General features: G+C 41.1%; 1 protein-coding gene across 5 annotated transcripts in view; it reads left to right on the top strand.

The window, feature by feature from the left end:
* Nucleotides 1-13,104, top strand: part of NCKAP5 (NCK associated protein 5) — a 644,081-nt gene that overhangs the window by 387,778 nt on the left and 243,199 nt on the right. The window lies entirely within an intron of this gene.

Below are 13,104 nucleotides of genomic sequence, written 5' to 3'. Positions count from 1 at the left end.
AGGTAGGACTGTCGGCTGAAAAAATATCGCCAGCACTTCCACGTAGTGAAGTGGACAGGGGGTTTGAGGCCCTGGGACTTCACCCAGAAATTAATGAACTAGGCCACCTGATGGTTGAGAGCTGGTGCCCAGACCATAGAGGAGATCATGGATGTGCTCGTCCTGGAACAGTTTTTACAAAGCCTCCCCGAGAGTACAAGGGTATGGGTGAGACAGCACCAGCTGGGCATGGTGGAGGCCGTGGTAAAGCTGACAGAGGAGTATGTGGAGGCAGACTCCCCCAGGAAGGAGGGGCGCCTCTATAAGGACGAGGACCGTGGAAGAAAATCCAGGGAAACCCTGAATGAGAAGGGTCCAGAGAAAAAGCGGGAGACCAATCGGGGAGCTTCCACTGGGATCAGGCAACTCGTCTGCTGGCAGTACGGGCGAGAGGGACATAAAAAGCAGGACTGCACAGATATGGACTGCGGCTTCATGGAATTTTGTGGGTGGATCAACTCTGGAGGGTGGAGGAAGGGGCAGAAACTGTCCACCATTCCTGTGAAGGTGGGGAGGAGACCCCAGTGGGGTCTGGTGGACTCTGCCTGGGCCTGCCCTCTAGTAAGGAGGGGGCTGGTGAAGCCGCAGTGGATAATTCCTGGGGCCAAAATAAATCTGGGAGGCATCCATGAGGATGAGAGGCAGTGGCCCAGGTACCCCTTGAGGTTTGGGGCCAATTCTGTTGGAAATGGGTCGGGGTGGTAGAGGGCCTGCCGTACCCAGTAGTGGTGGGCACTGACTGGGACCCCTGGTCCAGAGGGAAAGAAGATTGGGCGAGGAGGCCCAAGGTGAGAGAAGGGAGCCCGAGTCAGGAAGGATAGGAAATGGAAAAGGTAGAAAACCCTGGACACCAGAGCCTGAGTCAAGAAGGACGGGAGAAGGAAAAGGAGAAAGAAGATAGGGAGGGAGTATCCGCCCCAGGGCTCTCAGCAGAGCCAGTGGGCCCAACAGAGCTCTCTGTAGGCAGATGAAGCCCAAATCCTGCTTGAGGGGTCTTGGGAATCTGAAGTCCTAGGTGCCCAGCAGGAAGCTGGGGCCAATCCTGAATCCCTGTCATGTCAGAGGTGAAGGAGGAAGAGAAAGGGGAGCGCACCCAGGGGTGAGACTGGTGTGATGACCTCCGGGCGGAAGCAGCGCTATGGGGTGGCCTACCCCCAACGTAATGTACTTGCTGCAGATGGTGGATGGCTGAACCCTTCAAGGAAGCCCCAGCAAGTCACCCAAAAGATGAAGGTCTCCCCAGTAGGACCTCACCCGTTAGAAGGGGGAAGAAGGGACCTGTACAGTTGAACCGGGTGGTTCAGAAAAGGGGGGGGAGGAGTGTGACAGGATGCTAAGCAGAAAACTGCTTAGCCAACCCTCTGTCACTCCAGCTCCAATTAAGGGAGGTGAATTGGAGCTGGGTAGATCACCTGGCCCTGATTGGGGAAACTGGAACAGCTGCTGCCTCATCAGGCTGGGGCTGGATAAAAGCCCCAGGGGAAGGAAGCCGGGGTGGGAGCCGGACAGGCTGTAAGCTGCACTAGAGGAAAGGCAGTGAGGGGAAGCAGAGAGAGAGCGAGAGCGAGCTTGCCCGCCTGCCCGCGCGCGCTCTCTCTCTTCCCTGCTGGTGGACTATAAGAAGGAGACTATGTGCATGGTAGAAAGGTAGTGGGAACACAACCTGTAAATAAAAGCACCAGGTGAACACTGCATCAAGGTCTCTGTGAGACTTTCTCAGCCCATCAGGGGCAGGAGCAAGGAGGGCCCTGTAGGGACCCCGTTACAGGTCCTAATTGCTTTGAATCTTCAATCTGCATCTTACTTTTTCATGTTGCAAGAGTGAGCTTTCATGGAGTTGAGAGAACTGGATGACAGTTCTGTTTATTCTTCAGATTAAACAATCTACTGCATCAAAGGTAGAGTTGGATTTAGAAGATGAAGGATTAGGACTGTTTTTAACTAATTCCTTTGAGAACGCAAATTCATCTCATCTTGTTTAAATTCCAGTTGTCCAATGTTTTTGTGATCCTATAAATATAGTAAATAAGAATTTATTTTATTCTGATCATCTTGCCTTGCCTCCAGCTTTATTCCCATTTTCCAGTCACTAGCATAAATTTATCTCTGCCACATTGAGCTTAATTAGATATTTGAAAAGTGCTACCTACATATTATTGTTATAGTAATGGCTAATTATTCTTATTTCTGCTATAGAACCATGGGGGAACTTATGTCAAGGTATACATAACATACAAGAATATGCATGTTTTCTTGCTAGTTCTCAGAGTCTAATCTCTCATTGCTGTACATGCAAGCACCTGGTAAAGTGAATGGGGTCAGGCATACATAACTCCTGTTAACCTGAATGTGAGTTACCTACAAGTGCCAGTGGGGGAAAATACAGATGCTCTGACTACATTCTTACTGTGTAAGAACTTCTGAATTACGAGGATCCAGTTTGGCCTTCTGATTTGTAGAGCCATCTTCCAGTGGATGGGAATGGGAACAGTTGTATTTTTGCAATTGTGTTTTGTGGTGCTGCATATTTCACAGCAATATTGGTTTAGTAAATCAATTAGTAGGGGACAATCTTCACTCATTGTTATATTTGCTTTCCACAACCAACTCTCTATATAACTTTTCATGAGTGATGTATCTTAATACTTGGATGCAAATATCTAAACTGTATTCTTGAATTTATTCACCAGTATTGGGGTGATTGCTGATTGTGCACTATATATATCTTATAACTTTAGAAACAAACTTGGTATTTGTGGATAATCTAAGTACTATACCCAGATGTACAGATGCTCTTTTCTTAACCTGTGTACTATATAATTTTTAACATTAGCTTTAATAATTTTTTTCTCTGCTCACTTTGCTGTACATCATCATCATTAACATGTAATAGCCAACACAGTAAGCAGAGTAAAAATAGGAGTATCCTATTTTGTAATTCATGATTTTAAAACTTCTGATTTAGATTGTGTGGTTCAATCCCAGATTCTTACTTAGTTGTCCTTTCAATTTAATTTGCTGAATGTTACTTGGACAGACACTAAACTGTTAAACACTTTTGTGGAGGTCTGTTCGATACATGTATATAGCTCTCATTATTGCTGTTACTCAAGACACCGAAGAGATCAAAGTCTCCTTAGCAAACCACAAAATAGCAGGTAAATCTTGCTGTGTTATAATACAATATACTTTTAGGTTGCTTAGGTCTTCCTTGGGTACACATGTGTGTAACTTGCATTGCCACTAGTGGGATTAATGTGTACACATCACGCATAATGTTGATGACAGAGGCATTCAGATGCTGTAGTGATTGGAACCAGTACGAACCCTACGAAACATACACAGATTAAAAAAATAGTTTGATGTTATCACTGAAATATGTTATAATGTGTATATTATTTGTACACTGAACCACACTTTATGTTCTCCAAGCATCTTCTACATGCTTTACTTTTTGGGAGGGGAGAGAGAGAGAGATGCCTTTTTGATTTAATTCAAGGAAATATGTGAACTTTAAAAGAATAGAGCAAGAAAAACAGACCCCAAAGTGACAAAGAAGATGAAGAAACAACAACAACAAAAATCATTATAGTTGTAGGAATAGAGATGACAAATATACATGAAAGTGGTGGTGGGGAAGAGAGCAATATTTCTAAATATCAAGGAATTGTTGACTTTACTCTTCCGCCTCTTTACTCTTTACGTTTCCGCCGACGTGCACGAGCTGAAATTGTGGAAAAGCAGCATCGCTTACCCCATAACCTCAGCCATGCAGAACACAATGCCATCCACAGCCTCAGAAACAACTCTGACATCATAATCAAAAAGGCTGACAAAGGAGGTGCTGTCGTCATCATGAATAGGTCGGAGTATGAACAAGAGGCTACTAGGCAGCTCTCCAACACCACTTTCTACAAGCCATTACCCTCTGATCCCACTGAGAGTTACCAAAAGAAACTACAGCATTTGCTCAAGAAACTCCCTGAAAAAGCACAAGAACAAATCCGCACAGACACACCCCTAGAACCCCGACCTGGGGTATTCTATCTGCTACCCAAGATCCATAAACCTGGAAATCCTGGACGCCCCATCATCTCAGTCATTGGCACCCTGACAGCAGGATTGTCTGGCTATGTAGACTCCCTCCTCAGGCCCTTCGTTACCAGCACTCCCAGCTATCTTCGAGACACCACTGACTTCCTGAGGAAACTACAATCCATTGGTGATCTTCCTAAAAACACCATCCTAGAAACTATGGATGTAGAAGCCCTCTACACCAACATTCCACACAAAGATGGACTACAAGCCGTCAGGAACAGTATCCCCGATACTGTCACGGCTAACCTGGTGGCTGAACTTTGTGACTTTGTCTTCACCCATAACTATTTCACATTTGGGGACAATGTATACCTTCAAATCAGAGGCACTGCGATGGGTACCCGCATGGCCCCACAGTATGCCAACATTTTTATGGCTGACTTAGAACAACGGTTCCTCAGCTCTCGTCTCCTAATGCCCCTACTCTACTTGCGCTACATTGATGACATCTTCATCATCTGGACCCATGGAAAAGAAGCCCTTGAGGAATTCCACCAGGATTTCAACAATTTCCATCCCACCATCAACCTCAGCCTGGACCAGTCCACACAAGAGATCCACTTCCTGGACACTACGGTGCTAATAAGCGATGGTCACATAAACACCACCCTATATCGGAAACCTACTGACCGTTATTCCTACCTACATGCCTCTAGCTTTCATCCAGATCATACCACTCGATCCATTGTCTACAGCCAAGCGCTACGATATAACCGCATTTGCTGCAACCCCTCAGACAGAGACAAACACCTACAACATCTCTATCATGCATTCCTACAACTACAATACCCACCTGCTGAAGTGAAGAAACAGACTGACAGAGCCAGAAGAGTACCCAGAAGTCACCTACTACAGGACAGGCCCAACAAAGAAAACAACAGAACGCCACTAGCCATCACCTTCAGCCCCCAACTAAAACCTCTCCAGTGCATCATCAAGGATCTACAACCTATCCTGAAGGACGACCCATCACTCTCACAGATCTTGGGAGACAGGCCAGTCCTTGCTTACAGACAGCCCCCCAATCTGAAGCAAATACTCACCAGCAATCACACATCACACAACAGAACCACTAACCCAGGAACCTATCCTAGCAACAAAGCCCGTTGCCAACTCTGTCCACATATCTATTCAGGGGACACCATCATAGGGCCTAATCACATCAGCCACACTATCAGAGGCTCGTTCACCTGCGCATCTACCAATGCGATATATGCCATCATGTGCCAGCAATGCCCCTCTGCCATGTACTTTGGCCAAACTGGACAGTCTCTACGTAAAAGAATGAATGGACACAAATCAGACGTCAAGAATTATAACATTCAAAAACCAGTTGGAAAACACTTCAATCTCTCTGGTCACTCGATTACAGACCTGAGGGTGGCTATCCTTCAACAAAAAAAACTTCAAAAACAGACTCCAACGAGAGACTGCTGAATTGGAATTAATTTGCAAACTGGATACAATTAACTTAGGCTTGAATAGAGACTGGGAATGGATGAGTCATTACACAAAGTAAAACTATTTCCCCATGTTATTTCTCCCCCCCACCCCACCCCCCACTGTTCCTCTGATATTCTTGTTAACTGCTGGAATTAGCCTACCTTGCTTGTCACCATGAAAGGTTTTCCTCCTTTCCCCCCCCCCTGCTGCTGGTGATGGCTTATCTTAAGTGATCACTCTCCTTACAGTGTGTCTGATAAACCCATTGTTTCTTGTTCTCTGTGTGTGTATATAAATCGCTCCTCTGTTTTTTCCACCATAGATTCATAGATACTAAGGTCAGAAGGGACCATTCTGATCATCTAGTCCGACCTCCTGCACAGCGCAGGCCACAGAATCTCACCCACCCACTCCTATGAAAAACCTCACCCATGTCTGAGCTATTGAAGTCCTTAATTCATGGTTCAAAGACTTCAAGGAGCAGAGAAGCCTCCCTCAAGTCAACCATGCCCCATGCTACAGAGGAAGGCGAAAAACCTCCAGGGCCTCTCCAATCTGCCCTGGAGGAAAATTCCTTCCCGACCCCAAATATGGCAATCAGCTAAACCCTGAGCATATGGGCAAGATTCACCAGCCAGATACCCAGGAAAGAATTTTCTATAGTAACTCAGATCCCATCCATCTAATATCCCATCTCAGGGGATTTGGCCTATTTACCCTGAATATTTAAAGATCAATTACTTACCAAAATCCCATTATCCCATCATACCATCTCCTCCATAAACTTATCGAGTAGAATCTTAAAGCCAGATAGATCTTTTGCCCCCACTGCTTCCCTTGGAAGGCTATTCCAAAACTTCACTCCTCTGATGGTTAAAAAGCTTCGTCTGATTTCAAGTCTAAACTTCCTGGTGGCCAGTTTATACCCATTTGTTCTTGTGTCCACATTGGTGCTGAGGTTAAATAATTCCTCTCCCTCTCCTGTATTTATCCCTCTGATATATTTATAGAGAGCAATCATATCTCCCCTCAACCTTCTTTTAGTTGGGCTAAACAAGCCAAGCTCTTTAAGTCTCCTTTCATAAGACAAGTTTTCCATTCCTCGGATCATCCTAGTAGCCCTTCTCTGTACCTGCTCCAGTTTGAATTCATCCTTTTCAAACATGGGAGACCAGAACTGCACACAGTATTCTAGGTGAGGTCTCACCAGTGCCTTGTATAACGGTACTAAAACCTCCTTATCCCTACTGGAAATGCCTCTCCTGATGCATCCCAAAACCGCATTAGCTTTTTTACAAGCCATATCACATTGGCAGCTCATAGTCATCCTATGATCAACCAATACTCCAAGGTCCTTCTCCTCTTCCGTTACTTCTAATAGATGCGTCCTCAACTTATAGCTAAAATTCTTGTTATTAATCCCTAAATGCATAACCTTACACTTCTCACTATTAAATTTCATCCTATTACTATTACTCCAGTTTACAAGGTCATCCAGATCCTCCTGTATAATATCCCGATCCTTCTCCGAATTGGCTGGCAATACCTCCCAGCTTTGTATCATCTGCAAACTTTATTAGCACACTCCCACTTTTTGTGCCAAGGTCAGTAACAAAAAGATTAAATAAGATTGGTCCCAAAACCGATCCCTGAGGAACTCCACTGGTAACCTCCCTCCAACCTGACAGTTCGCCTTTCAGTAGGACCCGTTGCAGTCTCCCCTTTAACCAATTCCTTATCCACCTTTTGATGTTCATATTGATCCCCATCTTCTCCAATTTAACTAATAATTCCCCATGTGGCACGGTATCAAATGCCTTACTGAAATCTAGGTAAATTAGATCCACTGCATTTCCTTTATCTTAAAAAATCTGTTACTTTTTCAAAAAAGGAGATTAGGTTGGTTTGGCACGATCTACCTTTTGTAAAACCATGTTGTATTTTGTCCCATTTACCATTGACTTCAATGTCCTTAACTAATTTCTCCTTCAAAATTTTTTCCAGGACCTTGCATACTACAGATGTCAAACTAACTGGCCTGTAGTTACCCGGATCACTTTTTTTTCCTTTCTTAAAAATAGGAACTATATTAGCAATTCTCCAATCATTCGGTACTATTCCTGAGTTTACAGATACATTAAAAATTCTTGCTAATGGGCTTGCAATTTCAGGTTCCAATTCCTTTAATATTCTTGGATGAAGATTATCTGGGCCCCCTGATTTAGTCCCATTAAGCTGTTTCAGTTTCGCTTCTACCTCTGATATGGTAATATCTACTTCTATATCCTCCTTCCCTTTTGTCATGCTACCATTATCCCCAAGATCCTCTTTAGCCTTATTAAAGACTGAGGCAAAGTATTTGTTTAGATATTGGGCCATGCCTAGATTATCTTTAACCTCCACTCCATCCTCAGTGTTAAGCGGCCCCACCAAATGCATCTGATGAAGTGAGCTGTAGCTCACGAAAGCTTATGCTCTAATAAATTTGTTAGTCTCTAAGGTGCCACAAGTACTGCTTTTCTTTTTGACTTTACTCTGTATTTCCAAGCTATTTGGTCTAACCATCAATATGTTGCCTCTATTAAAATAATTAGAAATCCTTTTTTTTACAGAAAGGAAAAATATATATGCCTTAACTGATAAATATTTTAATAGGTTTCAGAATAGCAGCTGTGTTAGTCTGTATTCGGAAAAAGAACAGGAGTACTTGTGGCACCTTAGAGACTAACGCATTTATTTGAGCATAAGCTTTCGTGAGCTACAGGATACATGCATCCGATGAAGTGAGCTGTAGCTCACGAAAGCTTATGCTCAAATAAATTTGTTAGTTTCTAAGGTGCCACAAGTACTCCGGTTCGTTTTTGCGAATATTTTAATGTGAATCACAATTGTAGTCAAACATTGTTCTCCCACTACTTCAATACATGAAAACCCTGGCTACCTGTCATTTAACAGTCTGTGGATTCCCAATTAGCTTAACCCATTAAAACATTGGTGGAAGAAAAAAAAATCCATTTTTCAATAGTGTTTTTCAGCAGTTGAAATTGTGTAAATTAAACTAATATATTATTAATGAATAACACAAATTGTATGTACAGTATAATACATTATTCATTCTAAGCACCTTATAATTCAGCTTTATCAAAGCTGATTATAAAGGTTTATAGTGTGTGTGTATGTGTGTATATATATGTGTATGTATATGTGTGTGTGTGTATATATATGTATATATAAATTAAAAAAGATAGTATCTTTCATCAAACTATATTCCCGAGATGAACCCATGTTTAAATTTGTAAATTATGCATCTGTTGGATTATTATAAATTCAAAGAATTCTTTCACATGGTGAAATAACTTTGCAGGGAGAACAATTAACATTAAAAAAAAAAAAAAAAGAAAAATGCTGCTTGTCATGTAACTGGCTTTCCTGTTTGTGGTTTTAAGAGTTGAAAGTCTGGCTATTATGGTGTGGATTAGTAGGAGATTCAGTCATCTTTGTGATGTAGGTCAGATACCAGCAACATGTGGCGAGAAAGAAAAGTCGCTCTTCCCAGTAGTATTTGGAAAGTGTAACTGTAAGGACTTTAGAGGACTGGACAAAATGATAATATGATATCCCATGTACTGTGCAACAGATTTGAAATGTATGAGTAATGAAGGGTTCATGCAGAAGAGCCTTTGACAACACAGTGTGGGGCCAAGTTAATGCTTTTTTAAGAGGCAGCCCAGTTCCTGCGTAGCCTTTTGAGAGAAGTCATTTATCCTAGTCAGAAAGAGAAACTATAACTGACAATGTCCCAGAACACACACAAGAGGAGTATCACTCTGAGATCCTACTCAGAAGACCCTGAATTTAATCTGATGCTAAGAGAGGCTTTTTGCAGGTACTAAGTCCTTTTGGAGAAAGTTTTCCTATTGCCTAACTTATGTCTGGAAGAATTAAATATGAACGATAGTATAACATATTTAAAGAAGACTATGTACCTAATAGTTTATTAGCTTTAGCTTTTTGAGGATCAATTTGAAGATATTTGAAGCAGTAGCACACAGTCCTTCTAAAGCTATTTAAATTTTGATCTGAGGAATTGTGTTCTTTCTTTCAATGTTTTATGTAAAATCTAATTGTTCCTTATACCACCATATAAATGTGTGCACTGCAACAATGTGTGAATTATGCAAGCCACAATTGTAAGTGTCCTTATTTACCAGTTGAGAAGTTTTTGTTATGTTTGCAGCAGTTTTGTGTATTCATAAGGTATTTGAGCTAGTTCTCTTGCAGTAAAAGTGTTTAATAGTCTTTCTTAATCTATTTTTACAGTTGTGAAAATGGCATTATCATTTTAGAAATTCATTTCAGTTCTGCAGGCTCTTTTTCTTTCACTCCACAATTTTTTTTCCACTTTTCATATAACTGTCCTGCACGTGACCACTGAGAGGAACTGTCTATACATAAAAGCCATTCAGTTTCTCTTGCATCTTTGACTGCCTGTAGCTCTTTTATTTCTTTAAGTGTTGCTTTTCATAGGCAAAATTAGTCAGGCATTAAAGCATTTCTAAAGTTTCAACTTCTTGTACTCGCATGGTTAATTTTTACATTGCACATATTTGTTTCTTGATAACTTTTTTTTCTTTTGGGGACTAGCAGTCAGAGCTGTGATAAAAGAAAATTAGAGTTGTATACAGTTAGAAAGAGTAGGCATCTTTTCTTTAATTCCTTCCATTTACTGTCTGAAGTTGCTCAGTTTAGTAAGTCGTCAAAAGCTATAAAAGAAAAATGGAAGAATAAGTCTTTGCTATTAAGCTTGTATATTTAGAAAGAGCCTTGTTGGCAAAGAACAGACACTACAAAGGTTTGTGAAGCATGGAAGAGTTTTCCAGAGTATAAGTTTGTATATACTGCACTGTACAGTGTATCCAGTAGGCAGAAAAGAACTGCTGAAAATTTGTCAGATTGTAGATCTTGAAAGTTTTTTCTTTATACTAAAGTGTCAGCAGCTTAAAAAAAATCATCAACCTCTAACATCCCCTCATGTTATAGGCCTTAAGTTTCATGAACAATTGAAATCATAACCAGGGCCAGAGACTCAGAAGATGGCATGCATTTTGCTCATCTTTTTTTTGTTTGCGCATGGATGCATGACCAGATCAGTGGCAGAGTTTCTAAAGGGTCTAAGAGGTATGATGTGAGTGGTGAAAATGGTTATTAGCTAATTGCACAGCAAATTGCATTAGAAGTCATGTTATTATTGTGCAAGTAGTTTTAGGAATCTTGAAAGACTTAGTTTTAGTTTGCGTCTAAAAGCCACAATGATGTATGCTTTATAGGGTGCTCATTTGCAGATAATAAAAATCCTTTGCAAGTCTTCTGGTGTTTTGAGGCACTTTGTATGGTATATAACTTCTACTTAGGGTGACCAGACAGCAAATGTGAAAAATCGGAATGGGGTGGGGGGTAATAGGAGCCTATATAAGAAAAAGACCCAAAAATTGGGAATGACCATATAAAATTGGGACATCTGGTCACCCTACTTCTACTAAGAGAGAACAACCAATAGGTATATGTTCTAGTGTAATTTTCTATATAGGTTTAGGTGAACCTACAGAAATTACAATGGACAGCATTCATATCTGTGAAGACATTTATTGTGGATGTTTGGACAATGGAAATATTGATTATATGCCCAAATTACGACATTTGGAATCACATCTTTATTTCATTCTTGAGGAATAAAATGATTATGTTCTATTCCCTAGAGGCATTTTAGCAACTAATCTGGACGAATCAAGTCATTCTGGCTGAGTGTAATTAATTTTGAGGCCAGTCTAATATTTCTTAGTACTTGGTGTAGATTTACCTGATTATAGTGGTCCTTGCATAGATGAAAATTATTTGAAGATTAGATTTGCATTCTTAAAGCTAAATTCTGCTTTGGATGGATGCATCTATTTTCCCATTGTGTTGACTTCATTGGGAGTCACACGTGCAGACTGGTGCAGAATATGGCTCCTTGTTGATATCTCCTCCTCCCATTAGAACTCTGATGGGAACAAAAAGATTTGAGCTCTACACCTAGCTGTTGCCTTTGAAGCGAGCAGTTACCATGCATTGGTTTTGTTTTTATTTTTTTGATCTAGTTATGACAGTTTTCTTTATGAATAAAAGTTAACAGAACAAACTCAACCGTATGTAATGAAAGTGTGGCGAGGGATATAGTACATTTCATGCCAAGTGTTCTGAAGTACTCTCCAGAGTTCTGTTGTATAATGTTGGCAGCCCTCTTGTCTCATATAAATTTAATAGTGATCATTTGATCATAGATTTATTTAGATTGTAAGCTCTTTGGGGCACTGTGTTTGTACTGTGCCTAGCACAATGGGGCCCTGAGCCCTAGCTGGTGCTCTTAGCTGCTACCATGATACAAAAAATAATGATAATAGAGTCTGTTTCTCAAATAGGTGTTCCTCTTCATCAATACTTTTAGGTCCTGATCCTGTAGCTGAACCCCAGCAGCAGATATCTAGTCATGCAGAGGGGCATTGGCTCCAATAGTGCTTCCTCACTCAGGCATAAACATCCTCCCATGTGGATGGATACACTTGCAAGATTGGAGCCTTCATTTGTAAACACACAGTTCTGACCTGGCTGCTTTCTACATATCTCAGCTTTGCAAGAAAGCCTTGCAGAAAAATCACATAAGTGTGTAACCCTTCCTGAGTACTGGTGAATTACATTTTCTGAGACTATTTCAGCTACAACAATGGGTTGTTTTTTTTCTGTGTGAAATTAATGCTTCCTGACAGGATTTGCCATGTAGGCTTGTTTTCTTCAGACTGAGTATTCTTCATGTACTCAGCCTTTGTATGCAGGAATTGCAGGTCTGAAGAAAAATAACTTATCCTTATTTACAACTCAAAGAATCATAAATAATACAGCCTTTGGATATCCCCCCCACATTCTAAAGTATCACATGAATTTCCTGTGCTTGAGTTGTTGAGTTTAAATTTCACAGCTTGCGAGTGTTCTCTGAATCATAATTTAACATTTCAGTCAAAGGAACTCATTTGTCTGACTGAACCTTATCATTTGTAGAATTCCCCAGCACTTATAGAGTTACTAATTTCGAAGTGCAGTTGATGAATTTCATTCTTAAAGGCACAGTTGCCTGATGTTAAGATGTTACGCTACCACTACAAATGTAGGAGGTTGGCTGTTGACTTTACAGCTAATTCCAAACTGTTGGTCTTCCAACCCATTGATACAAGGGGAGTTCTATGCAGGTAATCTCCATTACTGCTAATCAAAGTTACTTGTATAAATACTTTGCTGACTGATTTAGAAATCTGCCTAAGTGCACATATATAGTATGTGTAACCAGGTGTTGGAGACATTTCAGGAGGTATGTTAATTGTATGGGAAAACTTGCACAAGAAAAGGAAGTCCTCACATCCATGTCAGAGGGCTATTCCATGTAGCAAAACCTTGCTAATTTGCCCCAATGATCTAGAGACCTATTGCAATTTG

The sequence above is a fragment of the Dermochelys coriacea genome, chromosome 11 (genome assembly GCF_009764565.3).
Source record: "Dermochelys coriacea isolate rDerCor1 chromosome 11, rDerCor1.pri.v4, whole genome shotgun sequence".
Lineage (NCBI taxonomy): Eukaryota > Metazoa > Chordata > Testudines > Dermochelyidae > Dermochelys > Dermochelys coriacea.
Note: the sequence above shows the minus strand (reverse complement) of the source record. Positions and strands in the feature narration are given on the sequence as shown.